Source organism: Bombina bombina, chromosome 4, assembly GCF_027579735.1.
Source record: "Bombina bombina isolate aBomBom1 chromosome 4, aBomBom1.pri, whole genome shotgun sequence".
Lineage (NCBI taxonomy): Eukaryota > Metazoa > Chordata > Amphibia > Anura > Bombinatoridae > Bombina > Bombina bombina.
This window is the reverse complement of record NC_069502.1, coordinates 816,659,097-816,684,112: the sequence shown is the minus strand read 5'-3', so window position 1 is coordinate 816,684,112 and position 25,016 is coordinate 816,659,097. Positions and strand designations below refer to the sequence as shown.

At 41.9% G+C, this 25,016-nt stretch overlaps 1 protein-coding gene across 1 annotated transcript in view; it reads right to left on the bottom strand.

Annotated features, from left to right (window-relative positions):
- Positions 1 to 25,016, bottom strand: part of LOC128657097 (gastrula zinc finger protein XlCGF67.1-like) — a 62,038-nt gene that overhangs the window by 33,096 nt on the left and 3,926 nt on the right. The window contains exon 2 of the mRNA XM_053711343.1: positions 24,658 to 24,744. The gene's annotated coding sequence lies outside the window, so the exon portion shown is untranslated. The remainder of the gene's footprint in view (positions 1 to 24,657; positions 24,745 to 25,016) is intronic.

Below are 25,016 nucleotides of genomic sequence, written 5' to 3'. Positions count from 1 at the left end.
AAAAAAGTAACAAAAAAAGTTCAAAGTCCAAAATGGATATCCAACAAACCGCTGGTATTAAATTCGATAGGTGGGGGCAAGCTGCTTCTTCAAATCTCTTGTTGGTGGCCCAAGACGATAGAATCTACAGATATAAATGAAACAAAGAAGGCGCCACCATAGTGCACAATCAGTGGTAAAAGACACGCCGTTAACGCAAGTAATACTGTACTTACAAAATTCCAGACACTTGAGAAGTGTCACAAGCGCCACCTGGACTCTTAGGAGTCGTCCAGCTAACTCACACTCTTGCACTTTCTGGATCCGATGTCCGTATGTGGCTGGTACTCCCCTGGGCTGGAAGACACCCGACGTCTGATGTTAAGTCCTTATACCGCAATACTGTGTTCAAATGCTCCAGACCAACTACAGTCAGTGGTTAGCCGGGAAATTATCCTTTAACAAAGGATCATAGAGCAGGTATATAGGAATAAAAATCTGTGGAACAAAAGTCTTAGTTAAAAGAATAAAAAGACTTTATTGTTAACACCTAGGGACACTATGGTTTAGGATGTTTTTAGCTATGTTTCTTTTGTGTTCACCCCATCTTTTTTTGAGGGGTCTAGAGGTTCTCCCCACATATTGAACCCCACAGCTGCACTCCAGCATATAGACTACAAATGATGAATCGCAAGTAAAGTGTGTTTTAATGCTAAATTTCTCCTTGCTAACAAATGATGTAAATTCTGTCCTTTTGTCATTAGTATATGCACATAGACCACAATTCGGGCGGTTGCATTTGTAAAATCCAGGTTTTCCCAGGAATGTATTCTCAACGGTCCCGGTCTTAAATTGTTGGACTTTAGTTTTAGGATGGTAAGTCTTCATTACCACTTTACTGGGGGCTAGTTTGATTTTTAAAGTAGGTGATTGTGTAGGATGATGCCCTACACAATCTCTTAATAGTGGATCTCCCGCAAATATATGCCAGTATTTCCCCAGGATATTTTTAATTTTATTGTGATTGTTATTATATTGTGTGATGAATCTAACTCCCTTGGTCATGGCTTCATCATTCCTAAAATCGACCCTCTCGGGTCTATATGCGACTATATCTTTGTCAGTATAATTAGCAAAGAAATCTTCTCTGCATTTATTTCTCGCTTTCAAATAACTCTTTTCTATGAGATCCCTAGGGTAATGTTTCTCAAGAAACTTATTTTTCAATAATAATGCCTGGTTATCAAATGTGTCTAAATTGGTGCAATTTCTACGTATCCTACAAAATTGGTTGTAAGGAATATTCTTTTTCCAAGGCAGATGATGATTGGTTTTAAAATTCAAATAGCTATTTGCATCAACTGACTTAAAGAACGTTCTGGTGATAACATTACCTGAATTATCCCATTCAAGTATTAGATCAAGAAATTCAACACTGATTTCCTCAATTTTTGATGTAAAATTAAGACCCATTTCGTTCTCATTCAGACTATTAACAAAATTCTGTGCTTCTATTTTGTTTCCTTCCCAGACAAACAAACAAGAGAGGGTAGATTTTAGGAATGATGAAGCCATGACCAAGGGAGTTAGATTCATCACACAATATAATAACAATCACAATAAAATTAAAAATATCCTGGGAAATACTGGCATATATTGGCGGGAGATCCACTATTAAGAGATTGTGTAGGGCATCATCCAATATGTACCTTTAGAAGAGCACCTACTTTAAAAAGCAAACTAGCCCCCAGTAAAGTGGTAATGAAGACTTACCATCCTAAAACTAAAGTCCAACAATTTAATACTGGGACCGTTGAGAATAAATTCCTGGGAAAACCTGGATTTTACAAATGCAACCGCCCAAATTGTGGTCTAAGTGCATATACTAATGACAAAAGGACAGAATTTACATAATTTGTTAGGAAGGAGAAATTTAGCATTAAAACACACTTCACTTGCGATTCATCATTTGTAGTCTATATGCTGGAGTGCAGCTGTGAGGTTCAATATGTGGGGAGAACCTCTAGACCCCTCAAAAAAAGATGGGGTGAACACAAAAGAAACATAGCTAAAAACATCCTAAACTATAGTGTCCCTAGGTGCTAACAATAAAGTATTTTTATTCTTTTAACTAAGACTTTGTTCCACAGACTTTTATTCCTATATACCTGCTCTGTGATCCTTTGTTAAAGGATAATTTCACGGCTAACCACTGACTGTAGTTCTCTGGAGCATTTGAACACAGTATTGCGGTATAAGGACTTAACATCAGACGTCGGGTGTCTTCCAGCCGAGGGGAGTACCAGCCACATACGGACATCGGATCCAGAAAGTGCAAGAGTGTGAGTTAGCTGGACGACTCCTAAGAGTCCAGGAGGCGCTTGTGACACTTCTCAAGTGTCTGGAATTTTGTAAGTACAGTATTACTTGCGTTAACGGCGTGTCTTTTACCACTGATTGTGCACTATGGTGGCGCCTTCTTTGTTTGTTTCATTTATATTCATGTAAATGGTACACAAACATGCCCTCTCTTCCCTTCTGTCTCACCCTCTGCTTCATGTAAACGGTACACACACATACCCTCTCTTCCCTTCTCTTTCACCCTCTGCTTCATGTAAATGATACACACATATGCCCTCTCTTCCCTTCTCTCTCACCCTCTGCTTCATGTAAATGGTACAGACACATGCCCTCTCTTCCCTTCTCTCTCACCCTCTGCTTCATGTAAATGATACACACACATGCCCTCTCTTCCTTCTCTCTCACCCTCTGCTTCATGTAAATGATACACACACATACCCACTCTTCCCTTCTCTCTCACCCTATGCCTCATGCAAATACTATACACACACATGCCCTCTCTTTCCTTCTCTCTCACTTCTACTTCATGCAAATACTAAACACATACGCCCTCTCTTCCTTCTATCTCACCCTCTGCTTCATATAACTGGTACACACACATGCCTTCTCTTCCCTTCTCTCTCACCCTCTGCTTCATGTAAATAATACACACACATGCCCTCTCTTCTTTCTCATCCTCTGCTTCATGTGAATAGTACATACACACACCCTCACTTCCATTCTCTCTCACCCTCTGCTTCATGTAAATGATACACACACAATCTCTATTTTATTTCACCTCTGCTTCTTATTCATAGTGCTTACACATGACCTTTTATTATCTTCTCTCCCACCTTCTGCTTCATGCTAATGGCACACACACATGCCCTCTGTTCTGTCTCATCCTCTGCTTCATGTAAATGGTACACACACATGCCCTCTCTTCCCTTCTCTCTCACCCTCTGCTTCATGTAAATAGTACACACACATGCCCTCTCTTCCCTTCTCTCTCACCCTCTGCTTCATGTAAATGGTACACACACACATACCCAGTCTTCCCTTCTCTCTCACCCTCTGCTTCATGCTAATGGCACACACACATGCCCTCTCTTCCCTTCTCTCTTACCCTCTGCTTTATGTAAATGGTACACACACATGTCCATTCTTCCCTTCTCTCTCACCCTCTGCTTCATGTAAATGGTACACACACATGTCCATTCTTCCCTTCTCTCTCACCCTCTGCTTCATGTAAATGATACACACACATGCCCTCTCTTCTCTCTCATCCTCTGTTTAAAATAACTGGTACACACACATGCCCTCTCTTCCCTACTCTTTCACCCTCTGTTGCATGCAAATACTACGCAAACACACAATCTCTATTCTATTTCACCTTTGCTTCTTATTCATAGTACATACACATGAGCTTTATCATCTTCTCTCCCACCTTCTGCTTCATGCTAATGGCACACACACGTGCCCTCTCTCTCTCACCCTCTGTTTTGTGTGAATTATTCATACACATGCCCTTGATTCTCTTTATTCTCTCCCTGTGTTTCATGTAAATGATACACACACATGCCTTTCTTCCCTTCTCTCTCTCTCTCTCTCACCCTCTGCTTCTTATGTGCGTTATATAAATGGCACACACACCCTCTGTTCGCTTCTCTCTCACCCTTCTTCTTCATAGTGCATACACATGACCTTTTATTATCTCTCTCCCATCTTCTGCGTCATGCTAATGGCACACACACATGCCCTCTGTTCTCTCTCACCCTCTGCTTCATGCAAATTATACACACACACACCCTCTCTTCCCTCTCTCTCACCCTCTGCTTCATGTAAATGGTACACACACATGCCCTTTCTTCCCTTCTCTCTCACCCTCTGCTTCATGTAAATGATACACACACATGCCCTCTCTTCCCTTCTCTCTCACCCTCTTCTTCATGTAAATGGTACACACACACACACCTTCTCTTCCCTTCTCTCTTACCCTCTGCTTCATGTAAATGATACACACACATGCCCTCTCTTCCCTTCTCTCTCACCCTCTGCTTCATGTAAATGGTACACACACACACGCCCATTCTTCCCTTCTCTCTTACCATGTGCGTTTATATAAATAACACACACACATCCTCTGTTCCCTTCTCTAATCTCACCCTCTGCTTCATGTAAACAGTACACACACACTGTTCCCTTCTCTCTCACCCTCTACTTGTGTGAATAATACATACACCTGCCCTCGATTCTCTTCATTCTCACCCTCTGATTCATGTAAATCATACTCACACATGCTCTTTCCTCCTTTTTCTCTTACCATGTGCGTTATATAAATGGCACACTCACATCCTCTGTTCCCTTCTCTCTCTCACCCTCTGCTTCATGTAAATGATACACACACATGCCCTCTCTTCCTTCTCTCTCACCCTCTGATTCATGTAAATGGTACACACACATGCCCTCTCTTCTATCTCATCCTCTGCTTCATGTTAATAGTACAAATATATGCCCTTTCTTCCCTTCTCTCTCATCCTCTGGTTCATGAAGGGAAGAGAGGGCATGTGTGTGTGCCATTAGCATGAAGCAGAGGGTGAGAGAGAAGGGAAGAGAGGGCATGTGTGTGTACCATTTACATGAAGCAGAGGATGAGACAGAACAGAGGGCATGTGTGTGTGCCATTAGCATGAAGCAGAAGGTGGGAGAGAGAAGATAATAAAAGGTCATGTGTAAGCACTATGAATAAGAAGCAGAGGTGAAATAGAATAGAGATTGTGTGTGTAGTATTTTCATGAAGCAGAGGGTGAGAGAGAAGGAAAGAGATGGTGTGTGTATGTACTATTCACATGAAGCAGAGGATGAGAAAGAAGAGAGGGCATGTGTGTGTATTATTTACATGAAGCAGAGGGTGAGAGAGAGAAGGGAAGAGAGGGCATGTGTGTGTACCAGTTACATGAAGCAGAGGGTAAGAGAGAAGGAAGAGAGGGCATATGTATCATTTACATGAAGCAGAGGGTGAGAGAGAAGGGAACAGCGGATGTGTGTGTGCGCTGTTTATATAATGCACATGGTAAGAGAGAAGGAAGGGAGGAAAGGGCATGTGTGAGTATGATTTACATGAATCAGAGGGTGACAAATGAAGAGAATCAAGGGAAGGTGTATGTATTATTCACACAAAGCAGAGGGTGAGAGAGAGGGCATGTGTGTGTGCGCCATTAACATGAAGCAGAAGGTGAGAGAGAATATAATACAGCCATGTGTATGTACTATGAATAAGAAGCACAGGTGAAATAGAATAGAGATTGTGTGTGTAGTATTTTCATGAAGCAGAGTGTGAGAGAGAAGGGAAGAGAGGGTGTGTGTATGTACTATTCCCATGAAGCAGAGGATGAGAAAGAAGAGAAGGTGTGTGTGTATTATTTACATGAAGCAGAGGATGAGAGAGAAGGGAAGAGATGGCATGTGTGTGTATCATTTACATGAAGCAGAGGGTGAGAGAGAAGGGAAGAGAGGGCATGTGTGTATATCATTTACATGAAGCAGAGGGTGAGAGAGAAGGGAAGAGATGGCATGTGTGTGTATTATTTACATGAAGCAGAGGGTGAGAGAGAAGGGAAGAGAGGTCATGTGTGTGTATCATTTACATAAAGCAGAGGGTGAGAGAGAAGGGAAGAGAGAGCATGTGTGTGTATCATTTACATGAAGCAGAGGGTGAGAGAGAAGGGAAGAGAGGTCATGTGTGTGTATCATTTACATGACGCAGAGGGTGAGAGAGAAGGGAAGAGAGGGCATGTGTGTGTACCATTTACATGAAGCAGAGGGTGAGAGTGAAGAGAGGGCGTGTGTGTGTATCATTTACATGAAGAAGAAGGTGAGAGAGAAGGGAAGAGAGGGCATGTGTATTTATCATTTACATGAAGCAGAGGGTAAGAGAGAAGGAAGAGAGGGCGTGTGTGTGTACCATTTACATGAAGCAGAGAGTAAGAGAGAAGGGAAGAGAGGGCGTGTGTGTGTACCATTTACCTGAAGCAGAGGGTGAGAGAGAAGGGAAGAGAGGACATGTGTGTGTATCATTTACATGAAGCAGAGGGTGAGAGAGAAGGGAAGAGAGGGCATGAGTGTGTATCATTTACATGAAGCAGAGGGTGAGAGAGAAGGGAAGAGAGGGCATGTGTGTGTATCATTTACATGAAGCAGAGGGTGAGAGAGAAGAGAAGAGAGGGCATGTGTGTGTACCATTTACATGAAGCAGAGGGTGAGAGAGAAGGGAAGAGAGGGCATGTGTGTGTATCATTTACATGAAGCAGAGGGTGAGAGAGAAGGGAAGAGAGGGCATGTGTGTGTACCATTTACATGAAGCAGAGGGTGAGAGAGAAGGGAAGAGAGGGTGTGTGTGTGTGTGTGTGTGTGTATCATTTACATGAAGCAGAGGGTGAGAGAGAACAGAGGGCATGTGTGTGTATCATTTACATGAATCAGAGGGTGAGAGAGAAGGGAAGAGAGGGCATGTGTGTGTATCATTTACATGAATCAGAGGGTGAGAGAGAAGGGAAGAGAGGGCATGTATGTGTGTATCATTTACATGAAGCAGAGAGTGAGAGAGAAGGAAGAGAGGGCATGTGTGTGTATAATTTACATGAAGCAGAGGATGAGAGAGAACAGAGGGCATGTGTGTGTGCCATTAGCATGAAGCAGAAGGTGGGAGAGAGAAGATAATAAAGCAATGTGTATGTACTATGAATAAGAAGCAGAGGTGAAATAGAATAGAGATTGTGTGTGTAGTATTTTCATGAAGCAGAGGGTAAGAGAGAAGGGAAGAGAGGGTGTGTGTATGTACTATTCACATGAAGCAGAGGATGAGAAAGAAGAGAGGGCATGTGTGTGTACCAGTTACATGAACCAGAGGGTGAGAGAGAAGGGAAGAGAGGGCATTTATGTGTACCATTTACATGAAGCAGAGGGTGAGAGAGAAGGGAAGAGAGGGCATGTGTGTGTACCATTTACATGAAGCAGAGGGTGAGAGAGAAGTGAAGAGAGGGCATGTGTGTGTATTATTTACATGAAGCAGAGGGTGAGAGAGAAGGGAAGAGAGGGCGTGTGCGTAATATTTTCATGAAGCAGAGGGTCAAAGAGAAGGGAAGAGAGGGCATGTGTGTGTATCATTTACATACAGCAGAGGGTGAGAGAGAAGGGAAGAGAGGTCATGTGGGTGTATAATTTACATGAAGCAGAGGATGAGCGAGAATGGAAGAGAGGGCATGTGTGTGTGTATCATTTACATGAAGCAGAGGGTGAGAGAGAAGGGAACAGAAGGTGTGTGTACTATTTACATGAAGCAGAGGGTTAGAGAGATTAGGGAACAGAGGATGTGTGTCTGCCATTTATATAACGCACATGTAAGAGAGAAGGAAAGAAAGGGCATGTGTGTGTATCATTTACGTGAATCAGAGGGTGAGAATGAAGAGAATCAAGGGCATGTGTATAAATAATTCACACGAAACAGTGGGTGAGAGAGAGGGAATGTGTCTGTGCCATTACCATGAAGTAGAAGGTGGGAGAGAAGATAATACAGCTCATGTGTATGTACTATGAATAAGAAGCAAAGGTGACATAGAATACAGATTGTGTGTGTAGTATTTTCATGAACCAGAGGATGAGAGAGAAGTGAGGGTGTGTGTGTACCATTTACATAAAGCAGAGGGTGAGAGAGAGAAGGGAACAGAGGGTGTGTGTGTGTGCGCCATTTATATAACGGGCAAAAGAAAAGAAGCATCCGCCACAATATAGTTAAAATCCAAACTTTATTCACATCCTGGTTAAAACAAACTTTCCAAGGAAGTTGGCAGCAACATAGAACAAAAAAAAGTGGTGTGGCACTGATGGCCTATGCGTTTCGGCTATGATTAATCATATGTCCATCTTGACATCATGTGTAGGGTTTCCATTATGGCTTAGTTTCCATCTCTTAGGCCTAGATTTGGAGTTTGGCGGTAGCCGTGAAAACCAGCGTTAGAGGCTCCTAACGCTGGTTTTAGGCTACCTCCGGTATTTGGAGTCAGTCAAAAAAGGGTCTAACGCTCACTTTTCAGCCGCGACTTTTCCATACCGCAGATCCCCTTACGTCAATTGCGTATCCTATCTTTTCAATGGGATCTTTCTAACTCCGGTATTTAGAGTCGTGTCTGAAGTGAGCGTTAGAATTCTAACGACAAAACTCCAGCCGCAGAAAAAAGTCAGTAGTTAAGAGCTTTCTGGGCTAACGCCGGTTCATAAAGCTCTTAACTACTGTGCCCTAAAGTACACTAACACCCATAAACTACCTATGTACCCCTAAACCGAGGTCCCCCCACATCGCCGCAACTCGATTACATTTTTTTAACCCCTAATCTGCCGACCGCCACCTACGTTATACTTATGTACCCCTAATCTGCTGCCCCTAACACCGCCGACCCCTATATTATATTTATTAACCCCTAATCTGCCCCCCACAACGTCGCCGCCAGCTACCTACACTTATTAACCCCCTAATCTGCCGCCCGCACGCCGCCGCCAGCTACATTATAGCTATGTACCCCTAATCTGCTGCCCTAACATCGCCGACCCCTATATTATATTTATTAACCCCTAACCTGCCCCCCACAACGTCGCCGCCAGCTACCTACACTTATTAACCCCTAATCTGCCGTCCGCACGCCGCCGCCAGCTACATTATAGCTATGTACCCCTAATCTGCTGCCCCTAACACCGCCGACCCCTGTATTATATTTATTAACCCCTAAACTGCCCTCCCTAACATCGCCGACACCTAACTTCAATTATTAACCCCTAATCTGCCGACCGAAATCTCGCCGCTATTCTAATAAATGTATTAACCCCTAAAGCTAAGTCTAACCCTAACACTAACACCCCCTAAGTTAAATATAATTTAAATCTAACGAAATTAATTAACTCTTATTAAATAAATTATTCCTATTTAAAGCTAAATACTTACCTGTAAAATAAATCCTAATATAGCTACAATATAAATTATAATTATATTATAGCTATTTTAGGATTAATATTTATTTTACAGGTAACTTTGTATTTATTTTAACCAGGTACAATAGCTATTAAATAGTTAAGAACTATTTAATAGCTAAAATAGTTAAAATAATTACAAATTTACCTGTAAAATAAATCCTAACCTAAGTTACAATTAAACCTAACACTACACTATCAATAAATTAATTAAATACAATACCTATAATTATCTACAATTAAACCTAACACTACACTATCAATAAATAAATTAAATACAATACCTACAAATAACTACAATGAAATAAACTATCTAAAGTACAAAAAATAAAAAAGAACTAAGTTACAAAAAATAAAAAAATATTTACAAACATAAGAAAAATATTACAACAATTTTAAACTAATTACACCTACTCTAAGCCCCCTAATAAAATAACAAAGCCCCCCAAAATAAAAAAATGCCCTACCCTATTCTAAATTACTAAAGTTCAAAGCTCTTTTACCTTACCAGCCCTGAACAGGGCCCTTTGCAGGGCATGCCCCAAGAAGTTCAGCTCTTTTGCCTGTAAAAAAAAAACATACAATACCCCCCCCCCAACATTACTACAACCCACCACCCACATACCCCTAATCTAACCCAAACCCCCCCTTAAATAAACCTAACACTAAGCCCCTGAAGATCTTCCTACCTTATCTTCACCATACCAGGTTCACCGATCGATCCAGAAGAGCTCCTCCGATGTCCTGATCCAAGCCCAAGCGGGGGGTTGAAGAGGTCCATGATCCGGCTGAAGTCATCATCCAAGCGGGAGCTGAAGAGGTCCATGATCCGGCTGAAGTCTTCATCCAAGCGGGAGCTGAAGAGGTCCATGATCCGGATGAAGTCTTCTATCAACGGCATCTTCAATCTTCTTTCTTCGGGAGCCATCATCTTCCATCCGACGCGGAAAATCCTCTTCTCCCGACGCCTACTAGCCGAATGACGGTTCCTTTAAATGACGTCATCCAAGATGGCGTCCCTCGAATTCCGATTGGCTGATAGGATTCTATTAAGGTTGAACTTGATTCTGATTGGATGATTCCATCAGCCAATCAGAATAGTGTAGTGTTAGGTTTAATTGTAGATAATTATAGGTATTGTATTTAATTAATTTATTGATAGTGTAGTGTTAGGTTTAATTGTAACTTAGGTTAGGATTTATTTTACAGGTTAATTTGTAATTATTTTAACTATTTAATAGCTATTGTACCTGGTTAAAATAAATACAAAGTTACCTGTAAAATAAATATTAATCCTAAAATAGCTATAATATAATTATAATTTATATTGTAGCTATATTAGGATTTATTTTACAGGTAAGTATTTAGCTTTAAATAGGAATAATTTATTTAATAAGAGTTAATTAATTTCGTTAGATTAAAATTATATTTAATTTAGGGGGGTGTTAGGGTTAGGGTTAGACTTAGCTTTAGGGGTTAATACATTTATAATAATAGCGGTGCGGTCCGGTCGGCAGATTAGGGGTTAATAATTGAAGTTAGGTGTCGGCGATGTTAGGGAGGGCAGATTAGGGGTTAATACTATTTATTATAGGGTTAGTGAGGCGGATTAGGGGTTAATAACTTTATAATAATAGCGGTGCGGTCCGGTCGGCAGATTAGGGGTTAATAAGTGTAGGCAGGTGGAGGCGACGTTGTGGGGGGCAGATTAGGGGTTAATAAATATAATATAGGGGTCGGCGATGTTAGGGCAGCAGATTAGGGGTACATAGGGATAATGTAAGTAGCGGCGGTTTACGGAGCGGCAGATTAGGGGTTAATAATAATATGCAGGGGTCAGCGATAGCGGGGGCGGCAGATTAGGGGTTAATAAGTGTAAGGTTAGGGGTGATTAGACTCGGGGTACATGTTAGAGTGTTAGGTGCAGACGTAGGAAAAGTTTCCCCATAGAAAACAATGGGGCTGCGTTAGGAGCTGAACGCGGCTTTTTTGCAGGTGTTAGGTTTTTTTTCAGCTCAAACAGCCCCATTGTTTCCTATGGGGGAATCATGCAAGAGCACGTTTTTGAGGCTGGCCGCGTCCGTAAGCAACTCTGGTATCGAGAGTTGCAGTTGCGTTAAATATGCTCTACGCTCCTTTTTTGGAGCCTAACGCTGACATTCTGTGGACTCTCAATACCAGAGTTATTTTAAAGGTGCGGCCAGAAAAAAGCTGGCGTTAGCTACGCGGGTCGTTACCGACAAAACTCTAAATCTAGCCGTTAGTCTCTCCCCCTCATTATATGATGAGCTACTATTAGCTAATGAGCAGTATGTTCATTATCATCTATAGCACTGCCCTTCTCTATCAATCAAAGTTGACTATTTTCCACTGCCTCTATTCTGCTTACCAGAACCGGGATAGCTCTGGTCATTTATATATGCCCCATATTCTTCATATTTCTGTAGTTTCAAGTAGATGTTCCTATGAGTGCCTATCACTAAGTCGTCTTTTACCTCAGCACTTCGTATATATTTTCTTCTGGTTCCTCAGTATGGCATTGTTGTGTGTATTGAAAGTGTCAACTTTCATCACAGAAAGTGGGTGTTGTTATCATTATTTTTATTATCCAATAGGATGCGATTTGCAATTATATTAACCGGTGTGACACTAGGTACTGCAGGCTATGATTACGGCTTTTTAGCCGAAATGCGTAAGCCATCAGTGCCACACCACTTTCTTTTGTTCTATGTTGCTGCCAACTTCCTTGGAAAGTTTGTTTTAACCAGGATGTGAATAAAGTTTGGATTTTAACTATATTGTGGCGGATGCTTATTTTCTTTTGCCTATTGCATCGCCAGTTTATCCGCTACACACAGCTTGCTGGGGGAGGTGTGAGTAGGTGTTCTACTGCCATTGGAGGAGATGACCCGATGATGAGGATGGGCGGAACAGAGTGACGAAAGAGCAATGACAGCAGATCCATGAGGACGCTAAGCCACACCAGTGAAGACCTGTGAACACTCGGAGAGGCAATACGTTTATTCCCGTGCCCATTAGAAGGAAGCAGAAGTCCGGTAAGAGAGGCCATAAGGCTAGTGGATTATAATGGACTATAAGTGTATTCTGGGTATAATTATGCTCTTGGCACCAAAGCACTTTATTATATGAACTGTCACTTACTGCCGCACTTTATTGCATCGCATTAAATGCATTAGACACCTTAAACTGTACATTGCATATTTGCACTAATACTTCGGAAACAATCCAGGGTTTCTTTTTGATAATATATTGTGGCCCTTTATATAACGCACCTGGTAAGAGAGAAGGGAAGAGAGGGCATGTGTGTGTATCATTTACATGAAGCAGAGGGTGAGAGAGAAGGGAAGAGAGGGCATGTGTGTGTATCATTTACATGAAGCAGAGGGTGAGAGAGAAGGGAAGAGAGGGCATGTGTGTGTGTATCATTTACATGAAGCAGAGGGTGAGAGAGAAGGGACAAGAGGGTGTGTGTGTGTGTCATTTACATGAAGCAGAGGGTGAGAGAGAGAAGGAAGAGAGGGCATGTGTGTGTACTATTTACATGAAGCAGAGAGTGAGAGAGAAGGGAAGAGAGGGCATGTGTGTGTATCATTTACATGAAGCAGAGGGTAAGAGAGAAGGAAGAGAGGGCATGTGTGTGTATTATTTACATGAAGCAGAGGGTGAGAGAGAAGGAAGAGAGGGCATGTGTGTGTGTGTATCATTTACATGAATCAGAGGGTGAGAGAGAAGGAAGAGAGGGCATGTGTGTGTATCATTTACATGAAGCAGAGGGTAAGAGAGAAGGAAGAGAGGGCATGTGTGTGTATTATTTACATGAAGCAGAGGGTGAGAGAGAAGGAAGAGAGGGCATGTGTGTGTGTGTATCATTTACATGAATCAGAGGGTGAGAGAGAAGGAAGAGAGGGCATGTGTGTGTATCATTTACATGAAGCAGAGGGTAAGAGAGAAGGAAGAGAGGGCATGTGTGTGTATTATTTACATGAAGCAGAGGGTAAGAGAGAAGGAAGAGAGGGCATGTGTGTGTGTCATTTACATGAAGCAGAGGGTGAGAGAGAAGGAAGAGAGGGCATGTGTGTGTGTGTATCATTTACATGAAGCAGAGGGTGAGAGAGAAGGAAGAGAGGGCATGTGTGTGTATTATTTACATGAAGCAGAGGGTGAGAGAGAAGGAAGAGAGGGCATGTGTGTGTGTGTATCATTTACATGAATCAGAGGGTGAGAGAGAAGGAAGAGAGGGCATGTGTGTGTATCATTTACATGAAGCAGAGGGTAAGAGAGAAGGAAGAGAGGGCATGTGTGTGTATTATTTAAATGAAGCAGAGGGTGAGAGAGAAGGAAGAGAGGGCATGTGTGTGTGTGTATCATTTACATGAATCAGAGGGTGAGAGAGAAGGAAGAGAGGGCATGTGTGTGTATCATTTACATGAAGCAGAGGGTAAGAGAGAAGGAAGAGAGGGCATGTGTGTGTATTATTTACATGAAGCAGAGGGTAAGAGAGAAGGAAGAGAGGGCATGTGTGTGTGTCATTTACATGAAGCAGAGGGTGAGAGAGAAGGAAGAGAGGGCATGTGTGTGTGTGTATCATTTACATGAAGCAGAGGGTGAGAGAGAAGGAAGAGAGGGCATGTGTGTGTACTATTTACATGAAGCAGAGGGTGAGAGAGAAGGGAAGAGAGGGCATGTGTGTGTATTATTTACATGGAGCAGAGGATGAGAGAGAAGGGAAGAGAGGGCATGTGTGTGTATCATTTACATGGAGCAGAGGATGAGAGAGAAGGGAAGAGAGGGCATGTGTGTGTATCATTTACATGGAGCAGAGGATGAGAGAGAAGGGAAGAGAGGGCATGTGTGTGTATCATTTACATGAAGCAGAGGGTGAGAGAGAAGGGAAGAGAGGGCATGTGTGTGTATCATTTACATGAAGCAGAGGGTGAGAGAGAAGGGAAGAGAGGGCATGTGTGTGTATCATTCACATGAAGCAGAGGGTGAGAAAGAAGGGAAGAGAGGGCATGTGTGTGTATCATTTACATGAAGCAGAGGGTGAGAGAGAAGGGATGAGAGGGCATGTGTGTGTATCATTTACATGAAGCAGAGGGTGAGAGTGAAGAGAAGAGAGGGCATGTGTGTGTATCATTTACATGAAGCAGAGGGTGAGAGTGAAGAGAAGAGAGGGCATGTGTGTGTATCATTTACATGAAGCAGAAGGTGAGAGAGAAGAGAAGAGAGGGCATGTGTGTGTATCATTTTTCTTGAAGCAGAGGGTGAGAGAGAAGGGAAGAGAGAGGGCGTGTGTGTGTGTATCATTTACATGAAGCAGAGGGTGAGAGAGAAGGGAAGAGAGGGCATGTGTGTGTATCATTTACCTGAAGCAGAGGGTGAGAGAGAGAAGGGAAGAGAGGGCATGTGTGTGTATCATTTACATGAAGCAGAGGGTGAGAGTGAAGAGAAGAGAGGGCATGTGTGTGTATCATTTACCTGAAGCAGAGGGTGAGAGAGAGAAGGGAAGAGAGGGCATGTGTGTACACCATTTACATGAAGCAGAGGGTGAGAGAGAACGGAAGAGAGGGCATGTGTGTGTATCATTTACCTGAAGCAGAGGGTGAGAGAGAGAAGGGAAGAGAGGGCATGTGTGTGTATCATTTACATCAAGCAGAGGGTGAGAGAGAAGGGAAGAGAGGGCATGTGTGTGTACACCATTTACATGAAGCAGAGGGTGAGAGAGAAGGGAAGAGAGGGCATGTGTGTATATCATTTACATGAAGCAGAGGGTGAGAGAGAAGGGAAGAGAGGGCATGTGTGTGTGTACCATATACATGAAGCAGAGGGTAAGAAAGAGAGAAGGGAACAGAGGATGTGTGTGTGCCATTTATATAACGTACATGGTAAGAGAGAAGTGTGTAAGCACTATGAATAAGAAGCAGAGGTGAAATAGAATAGAGATTGTGTGTGTAGTATTTTCATGAAGCAAAGGGTGAGAGAGAGAGAAGAGAGGGTGTGTGTATGTACTATTCACATGCACCAGAGGATGAGAAAGAAGAGAGGGCATGTGTGTGTGCATCATTTTACATGAAGCAGAGGGTAAGAGAGAAGGAAGAGAGGGCATGTGTGTGTATCATTTACATGAAGCAGAGGATGAGAGAGAAGGGAAGAGAGGGCATGTGTGTGTACCATTTACATGAAGCAGAGGGTGAGAGAGAGAAGGGAAGAGAGGGCATGTGTGTATATCATTTACATGAAGCAGAGGGTGAGAGAGAAGGGAAGAGAGGGCATGTGTGTATATCATTTACATGAAGCAGAGGGTGAGAGAGAAGGGAAGAGATGGCATGTGTGTGTGTATCATTTACATGAAGCAGAGGGTGAGAGAGAAGGGAAGAGAGGGCATGTGTGTGTATATCATTTACATGAAGCAGAGGGTGAGAGAGAAGGGAAGAGAGGGCATGTGTGTATATCATTTACATGAAGCAGAGGGTGAGAGAGAAGGGAAGAGATGGCATGTGTGTGTGTATCATTTACATGAAGCAGAGGGTGAGAGAGAAGGGAAGAGAGGGCATGTGTGTGTATCATTTACATGAATCAGAGGGTGAGAATGAAGAGAATTGAGGGCATGTCTGTGTGTACTATTCACATGAAGCAGATGGTGATTGAGAACAGAGGGCATACTTTTTTACATACTTGTGCACGATTTCCCCATAGACATCAATGGGGAGAGACGGCTAAAAAAAAGCCTAACACCTGCAAAAAAGCAGCGTAAAGGTCCGTAACACAGCCCCATTGATTCGTATGAGGAAAGAAAAAGTTATGTTTACACCTAATACCCTAACATAAAAAACACGTCTAAACACCCCTAATCTGCTGCCCCTGACATCGTCGACACCTACATTACACTTACTAACCCCTAATCTGCCGCCCCTAAGATCGCCGCCACTATAATAAACATATTAACCCCTAAACCTAACCCTAAGTCTAACCCTAACACCCCCTAACTTTATTATAATTAAAATAATTCTAAATAAAAATTACAATTAATACCTAAAATAGGTAATAGTTACATTGTAGCTATCTTAGGTGTTATTTTTATTTCACAGCTACGTTCGTATTTATTTTAACTAGGTAGACTAGTTAGTAAATAGTTATTAACCATTTACCAGCTACCTAGTTAAAATAAATACAAATTTACCTGTAAAATAAAACCTAACCTGAGTTACACTAACACCTAACATTACACTACAATTAAATAAAATTAACAAAATTACAGAAAATAAAAAATATATATATATCAACTATTTAAACTAATTACACCTAATCTAATAGCCCTATCAAAATAAAAAAGCCTGGGGGCGGAGCCAGACGCCATAGCGATAGGTCGCACAGAAACAGAGCTCCTGCAAAATATTTTATTCTATGGCTTTCTTATGAAATCCAAGTATCTTACTTTTGGATTTTTATTTACTACAAAGGAGGAATTTAATCTTTAGTCTGTGATGCCTCATTTCAATCTTTATTGCACCAGCTAAACAAACATTGACTTTCTTTTTGTGAGTCCACGGGGAGGTCTAGCCTAGAGACCTATATATACATTGTGGAGCTCTCAGCGTAATCCAAGGAACTTGCAGACTGGGCTACTATTTTATGAATAAGGCACAGACCACAGTCAACAGAGATCCAATTGAACTACAGTCCAGGATCCTCAGGAGGTGGTTTCTGACACTCAGTATGGAGCCCCATACCCTCCTACAGGCAATCGGTTGTGCGCTGCGACGTCACCAAGAGAATTTTATAGCTCAGATTGAGGCCGCATTTCATCTCCCTATCTCCTATACTCCTGCCAAGATCATCGAGGACAACGCTACTAACGAGCCTTGCGACAGCATTGTTCTGGGTCCCCAGCAACTACCATCCCGTAACACATTAGATCCCCAAACACAGAGGCGCATCACCTTATTGATGAAGGACTGTCATCACCCGGTGGCCATTGCAGGCCTATTTCAGGACGCTGCAACAGATTTGGACTCTGCCGGCATATATCTGACAACGGAGAGGTCTCTGACTTCACGGAGGCTGTTTGAGAAGGCAAAGAACCAGGTATTATGCGGGAACTTCTTAGATCTTTGCGGCAGCATTGAGGTACAACTGTGCTGGGTCCTTCAGAACTTAGTTTCTGCAGTAGCATGGCGACCATTGGTGGGGCTCATAAAACAAGCTCAAGATGTTTCTTGTGGCCTCAGGAGAGAAATCGGATAATACAGGAATACCCTTTATGCTCACTCTGGAAGGACCCTGTGTGGACACTGGCTCTTTAAACAAGACATGTGTGGGGTAAACTGAGTGTTTGCTATCACATTTTATTGGAGAACTATTATCTTAAATATGTTATACATCTTGCATAGGGTGGACTGTTTCCTCTCTTTACTTAAAGTTAGTTTTTCAGCTTGCTTACATAGTATAATCACACAGATTCTAAGGTACATACTAATATTATTATTGTATTTTATAAAAGCTCTAAGCTGAGCTGCCTAGGAAGAACATATTTGCAGGTTCATTAAATGCATATTGAAGAGTAATGTATTTTATAAGGGGCCTAAGCCGAGCTGTTCAGTTGGAATACATCTGCAAGCTCACTAGATGCATAGTGGGGAGTTCTATCAGAGTCTGCTCTGTACATTATTATAGGTACACTATTTGTTGTCACTAAAACACTGGTTAATAAGTCTGCATATATGTTAAGGGGTGGCAGTATTATACTATAGCCCCCTGTGATATTCTGATGGACTAAGAAATGGTTCTGAGCCCATTTAATAAACGATCTTCACATATGTTAGCCACATTAGATTCTAAACTAACTACTTCACCTTATGTTTTTTCTTTTTGCTGCAGGGCATAGGGCCCATGCTTCTGTGGCAATTTTGCCTTTGTTTCACTACCTACACAATAATGCTTTGTTTTACAGTTTACATGCCTGAGGCTAAATATTGACTAGTTTATGCCTAGTTGTGTTACATTCATATTCTGTGGCTTTATCACGTCTTCCCTTAACCACTGTCTTTATATCTAACCCCACTAGTGTAGCTACAGCCAAAATCATCTAGAGGCTATCCTGTGGCCATAGCTGGACCCAAGGCAGTCCCATATAGTTGTGTTACATTCATATTCTGCGGCTTTATAACATGTCTTCCCTTAACCACTGTCTTTATGGCTGTCCCATATAGTTGTGTGCACCCTGAGATCACCTTTGCGCCTTCACGTGACCAACAACTTAAGCATTACTACTGACCAAATGCAGGCTGGACCTGAACTGGCGCCTCAACATACAGTCCCTCTGCCTATACCATTTACATGGAGATGCATAAACTCCTATTCTCTGTACCGCCTTAAAGCCTTAGGGTTCACTATTCTGGGCAGTCTCGGCTTACGCTTTGTTTTATTATAACCTGTTTATCTTGAGTCAGGATGTAGTACCTTATTTTGTATTCTTTGGACATGTCCGACCCTCTGATATGTCTTGTTTATTGCTATTGTATTATATTTGTATTGCATCTCATAATCTGTTGTTACGCCCGCAACTTTATTGGTCTGTGCGGCCTTGTCTCGCAATGTGTTATGTATGCCTGGTGCAGGTCTGACCTACACCTTCCCTGTATATGCTACCTATCATATTTACTTATAACCTCCTCCCCTCCCTCCACAATATACCTCCTAGCTTAGGAGGGTTAACTATGCGGCTTCTCTTGCCTATGCCGCGTTTTCACAACTTTCACTACTACCTACAAATTAAGTTAAAGTTTTTTAATTCAAAACTACTGTTTATCATTCTCTCTATAGATAATCTTAGCATAATGGGTCCTTGAGTGGCCCAGGGCAACTTGAGAGAAGTTTATTCTATATTTTATTATCTTGTATTCTTTGAAAAAAGGTTTCAGTTTCTATTGTTTATTACTAAAATTACTGTGATATCTGTCATCTTGCAGGAAAATAGCTGATTGTCTAACTTTGTATAATATTCATGGACCCTGCTTCATTGGCATAATTGCAGAAAATGTGTTTTTGAACTGATATACTATATGTCTTTATAATTTCTGTACAGTATATTAACCTCAATAAAAATATATATAAAAAAAAATAATTAAAAAAAAAGCCACCCCCCCCAAAATAAAAAAAACCTAGCCTAAACTAAACTGCCAATAGCCCTTAAAACCTTTTTGCGGGGCATTTCCCCAAAGAAATCAGCTCTTTTACTTGTAAAAAAAAATACAAACACCCCCCAACAGTAAAACCCACCACCCACACAACCAAACCCCCCAAATAAAATCCTATCTAAAAAACATAAACTCCCCATTGCCCTGAAAAGGGCATTTGGATGAGCATTGCCCTTAAAAGGACATTTAGCTCTTTTGCAGACCTAACTCTAAGCTAAAAATAAAACCCACCCAATAAACCCTTAAAACAAACCTAACACTAACCCCTGAAGATCCACTTACAGTTTTTGAAAACCGGACATCCATCCTCAACAAAGCCGGGAGAAGTCTTCATCCAAGCGGCAAGAAATCCTCAACGAAGCCGGGAGAAGTCTTCATCCAGACGACAAGAAGAGGTCCTCCAGGCGGGCAGAAGTCTTAATCCAGACGGCATCTTCTATCTTCATCCTTCCATCTTCATGACATCCGGCGCGGAGCATCCTCTTCTGTCGATGGATCTTCAAGAATGAATTCTCCTTTAAATGACGTCATCCAAGATGGCGTCCCTTGAATTCCGATTGGCTGATAGAATTCTATCAGCCAATCGGAATTAAAGGTGAAAAATGCATCAGCCAATAGGATTGAAGCTAATTTCTATTGGCTTATTGCATCAGCCAATAGTATTTTTTCACCTTTTATTCCGATTGGCTGATAGAATTCTATCAGCCAATCTGAATTCAAGGGACGCCATCTTGGATGATGTCATTTAAAGGAGAATTCATTCTTGAAGATCCATCGACAGAAAAGGATGCTCCGCGCCGGATGTCTTGAAGATGGAGCCGCTCCGCGTCGGAAGGATGAGGATAGAAAATGCCGTCTGGATGAAGACTTCTGCCCGCCTGGAGGACCACTTCTTGCCGCTTGGATGAAGACTGCTCCCGGCTTCGTTGAGAATGGATGTCCGGTCTTCAAAAACTGTAAGTGGATCTTCGGGGGTTAGTGTTAGGTTTTTTTAAGGGTTTATTGGGTGGGTTTTATTTTTAGCTTACGGGTTGGGCTGAAAAAGAGCTAAATGCCCATCCAAATGCCCTTTTCAGGGCAATGGGGAGCTTAGGTTTTTTTAGATAGGATTTTATTTGGGGGGGTTGTTTGTGTGGGTGGTGGGTTTTGTTTGTATTATTTTTTTTACAGGTAAAAGAGCTGGTTTCTTTTGGGCAATACCCCGCAAAAGTCCCTTTTAAGGGCTATTGGTAGTTTAGTGTATGCTAGGGTTTTTTTATTTTGGGGGGGCTTTTTTATTTTGATAGGGCTATTAGATTAGGTGTAATTAGTTTAAATATTTGATAATTTCTTTTTTATTTTGTGTAATTTAGTGTTTGTTTTTTTGTAATTTAATTAATTGTATTTAATTAATGTAATTTAGTTAATTTTATTGTAATGTTAGGTGTTAGTGTAGGGCAGGTTAGGGTTTTTTTTACAGGTAAATTTGTATTTATTTTAACTAGGTAGCTAGTAAATAGTTAATAACTATTAGTTATATTGTAGCTAGCTTAGGGTTTATTTTATAGGTAAGTATTTAGTTTTAAATAGGAATTATTTATGTATAAATTGTAATTTTTATTTAGATTTATTTTAATTATATTACAGTTAGGGGGTGTTAGGTTTAGGGGTTAATATATTTATTATAGTGGCGGCGATGTTAGGAGCGGTAGATTAGGGGTTAATAATTTTATTTTAGTGTTTGTGATGCGGGAGGGCCTCGGTTTAGGGGTTAATAGGTAGTTTATGGGTGTTAGTGTACTTTTTTTTTTATATTTTATCCCTCCCTTTCCCTTCCTTTTTCCTTTCCCATTTCTCGTCCCCCTTTTCCTTCCCTTTCCCCTCTTTCTTCCCTTCCTCACTCTTTTCCTTCCTCTTTTCTCCCCCCTCTTCTCCCCTTCTGTTCTTCCCCCCCCCTTCTTCCCTTTCTGTTCCCCCCCCTTCCTTTTCCACATAAGAATCTATTTAATTACCTTCAAAGCTGTGGGATAGATTGGGGTATGAAGTAATGTTATGGGACACACAGTGTGCACCTACAGTCCTTAAGTGATCATAGTTGAAAGATAAATCTCCTCTCCTCCCTACCTACCTTATCCACTCTCTCCAGGGAGGGGAGAGCAGGCCTCGAGTGCACTACTAGGTGTCCGTGTACAACCAACCCATCCACCCAAGTGTACAGAAGAAAAAAAAAAACAGGCAAATAATACAAGCAAAATCAGAAGCGGCATTCCTAAAATCCCTGAGGTGTCCCTAGGTAAGAATCCCACCTGACTGGAAGAGCTAGAGTATTGTATGTCAATACATAGCAACTCGCACATGGCATTCCTATAATTTCTAAATTATCCCCGATTATGAACCTCCCCCATCCACACAGGCAAAAGTGGTCTTAGGCATGAAATATGCATCATAAAGTTATAAACGTAGTGCGTGCGTATGAATTCTGTAACAAATTTCCAAACGACATTTGCTAAACAGTTCATTGCTAAGGCATTACAAATAGACAGATGATAGACCAGTCCATCTTGCTTAAAACAGACTCTCCTTGATAGGACTAATTGGTATAAATACCAAGAGCAGGTTAGACTGGCCCGTAAGCTAGAGACCTGGAAAGAAAAATTATCAATACAGTACTTATGATAATAGCAGAAAAGGCAAGCTTTGACTTATCTGTCCAGGAACACTGCTGGGATAAAAGTCTCGGGTGGGAGGATCCATAGTAGTTCTGAGTACACCAGGCAGAATAATATGATCCTTTTAGACAAACTGACATGTTGACTTGCAGCCTAGGCAGGTCGCAGCCAATCCTCACCGTGGCCCCCCTCAGGCCCTGGTTGTACTGGAGCTACTGCTATATTAGGTGGCCTAATTTGCAGACCAAAGGCTTGGTTGAAAGTAGGAAGATCAGCAGGTGTCTTGAAGATAGCTGGTGTGCCGTCCTTGGATGCAATTATGCAGGTGGGGAATCCCCATCTATATTGAATTTGCTGCTCCTTGAGCTTAGAGGTAATGTAGCGCAAATCTCGCTGTTTCTGGAGAGTCGCTGGACATAGATCTGTGAAGACTTGAATTTCCGTGCCCTCATATAGGAGGGGGTGCTTGTTCCTGGAGTGCCGGAGGATGTCCTCCTTATCTTTGTATGATAAGAGCTTGATAATGATGTCCCTAGGTGGGGCTCTAGCTGGTGGTCTAGGCCTGAGCGCCCGATGGGCTCTTTCCACTTGGATCTCAGCTGCATTAGGGGCATTTTTGAGAAATTTAAATAACTCTTGGATGTATTGACCTATTTCAGGCGGGTTTACTGTTTCAGGCACTCCTCGAAGCCGCAGGTTGTTCCGCCTGCTCCTATTTTCTAAATCCTCAATTCTGTTAGTCAGGTTCTGGACTGTTGCGTCTTGAGATTGTATACAGTTAGCCTGATGTTGAAGGTCTGAGCGTATAGTTTCTTGCATTTCCTCCACCTGAGAGACCCTGTGATCTACTGCAGCTATGTCCTTTTTTAATTCTCCAAACATGAGTTTAACATCTATCATAGCCTCTTTTATATAATTTTTTAGAAGATAAATGCTTAATATCATCTTTAGGGACGTAGCCAGGTTGCGAGGGTTCTGAATTAAGTGTCTGTGCGGCGGTTGTTTGTCTGCTAGATTCAGAGGAATCTCTATTTGCGCAGGGGACTGTTTCAGCTGAAATTAGATAGCTCTCCATGTTGGTGGATTGGGAGCCCTTAATTGGCTTTGCTATCCGTCTGCTAGACATCCCCAAACAATAAGCGATGTGAGCTGTCAGGAAATACCTCCCTATACCTCTCAAATATGGTGATTGCAGCTCCAATATCTGTGTGGCAATAGGTAGCCGCTGTCCAAAACTGTTGTGTACTTTGCTTTCCAAATCGTTGCTGCAAAGGGGCATAAAGAGGGTCTTCTCCTCCAACAAACAGGATAAGCCTACTTGGCTTCCCTTTATTATCTGTGTATTTTATAGTACTGCAGTACAAAGTCTATACTACACTTATCTACTCTGAGTCCTTTATAAGAATTCGCCAGCCCCCATTAACCAGTCATAGAGATTGATTTAAAACTTCTTTTTTGTTTTGGTTTCCCTTTTAAGATTTTAAACAAACCAAAAGGAGGCTGCAACAGTACTGCAAGGTCCGTGCACCTTAAGCGCTGTATGACTCACCCTCTTCTCCGGCGCCTATGAGTACCACCGTCCGTCTGCAGAAAACTGCTTTGGCGCTGGTAAGAAGTCTGCTCGAGCACTTGCTGCGACCTAAGTTGATCACGGCCCAAAGTAGCGGTCCACTACAAAGCCACCTGAACCGCTTCTCTGCTGGTGCTATATAATCCTGGCCAAACGACCCTTCAGCAAGTAGTCGTGTTTGATATCCGTTATAACAGATCCTCAGTCCCAGTGATTATATTGCTGCCGTTTTCCCAAGCGTGGCTCACCTTGTTCCGGTACAGGCCTCACTGCGCAGTATAGATATTAAGCACCCAGTTCAGTCTGGCAAGTCCAAACGGCGAGGTTAGATGCTCAATTCGTTCAGAAGCGCATTAGAAAGTTTTATCCTGGTTCCAACAAGCTGTGGGTTACTTAATCCCTGTCATAAGAGTTTTGAGGCTTCAGAGCTCAATCAGTGTGCGGCCATCAGCTAGCGTGGCCAAGCTCCGCCCCTGTTAGTGTACTTTTTAACACTTTAGTTATGAGTTCTATGCTACAGCTTTGTAACGTAAAACTCATAACTACTGACTTTAGATCGCGGTACGAGGTATAGGCTGTACCGCTCACTTTTTGGCCTCCCAGGCAAAACTCGTAATACTGGCGTTATGGAAGTCCCATTGAAAAAGGACTTTTTGAAAGGTGCGTTAGTTAATTTGCGTTACGGCCAAAAAGGTGTGCGGTACAGCTATTTAGACAAGACTCGTAATAGCAGCGGTAGGTGAAAAAGCAGCGTTATGAGCCATAACGCTGCTTTTTCACTCATAACGCAAAACTCGTAATCAAGCCGATAGTTATTTATAGGTTGAAATAATTTCAGAATCTGAGTTTTCGAACTGTGAAGCTTATACCATAGATCACTCACCTGTACAGACATCTAATGGCTGAATATTCTGTACAAGGTCTCCATGTGATCCTGTGTCTAGATTTTCATCACTGTGGCCTGTTAGTTCTAATAAAGAATAAAATTAGGTTTTTGGTTAAATGGATTTAAAGGGACATGAATCACAAATGTTTTTTCTTTCATAACTAAAATAGAGCTTCACTCTCTTGGTATCCTATGTTAAAGAAGAAGTAATGCATTACTGGGAACTAGCTGAATGCACTGGTTAAACCAATAACATGAGGCATTTATTCAACAAAAGATACCAAGAGAACAGAATAAATGAGATAATTGAATTAAATTGGAAAATTGCTTAAATGGATAGATTTAGCCACCAATCA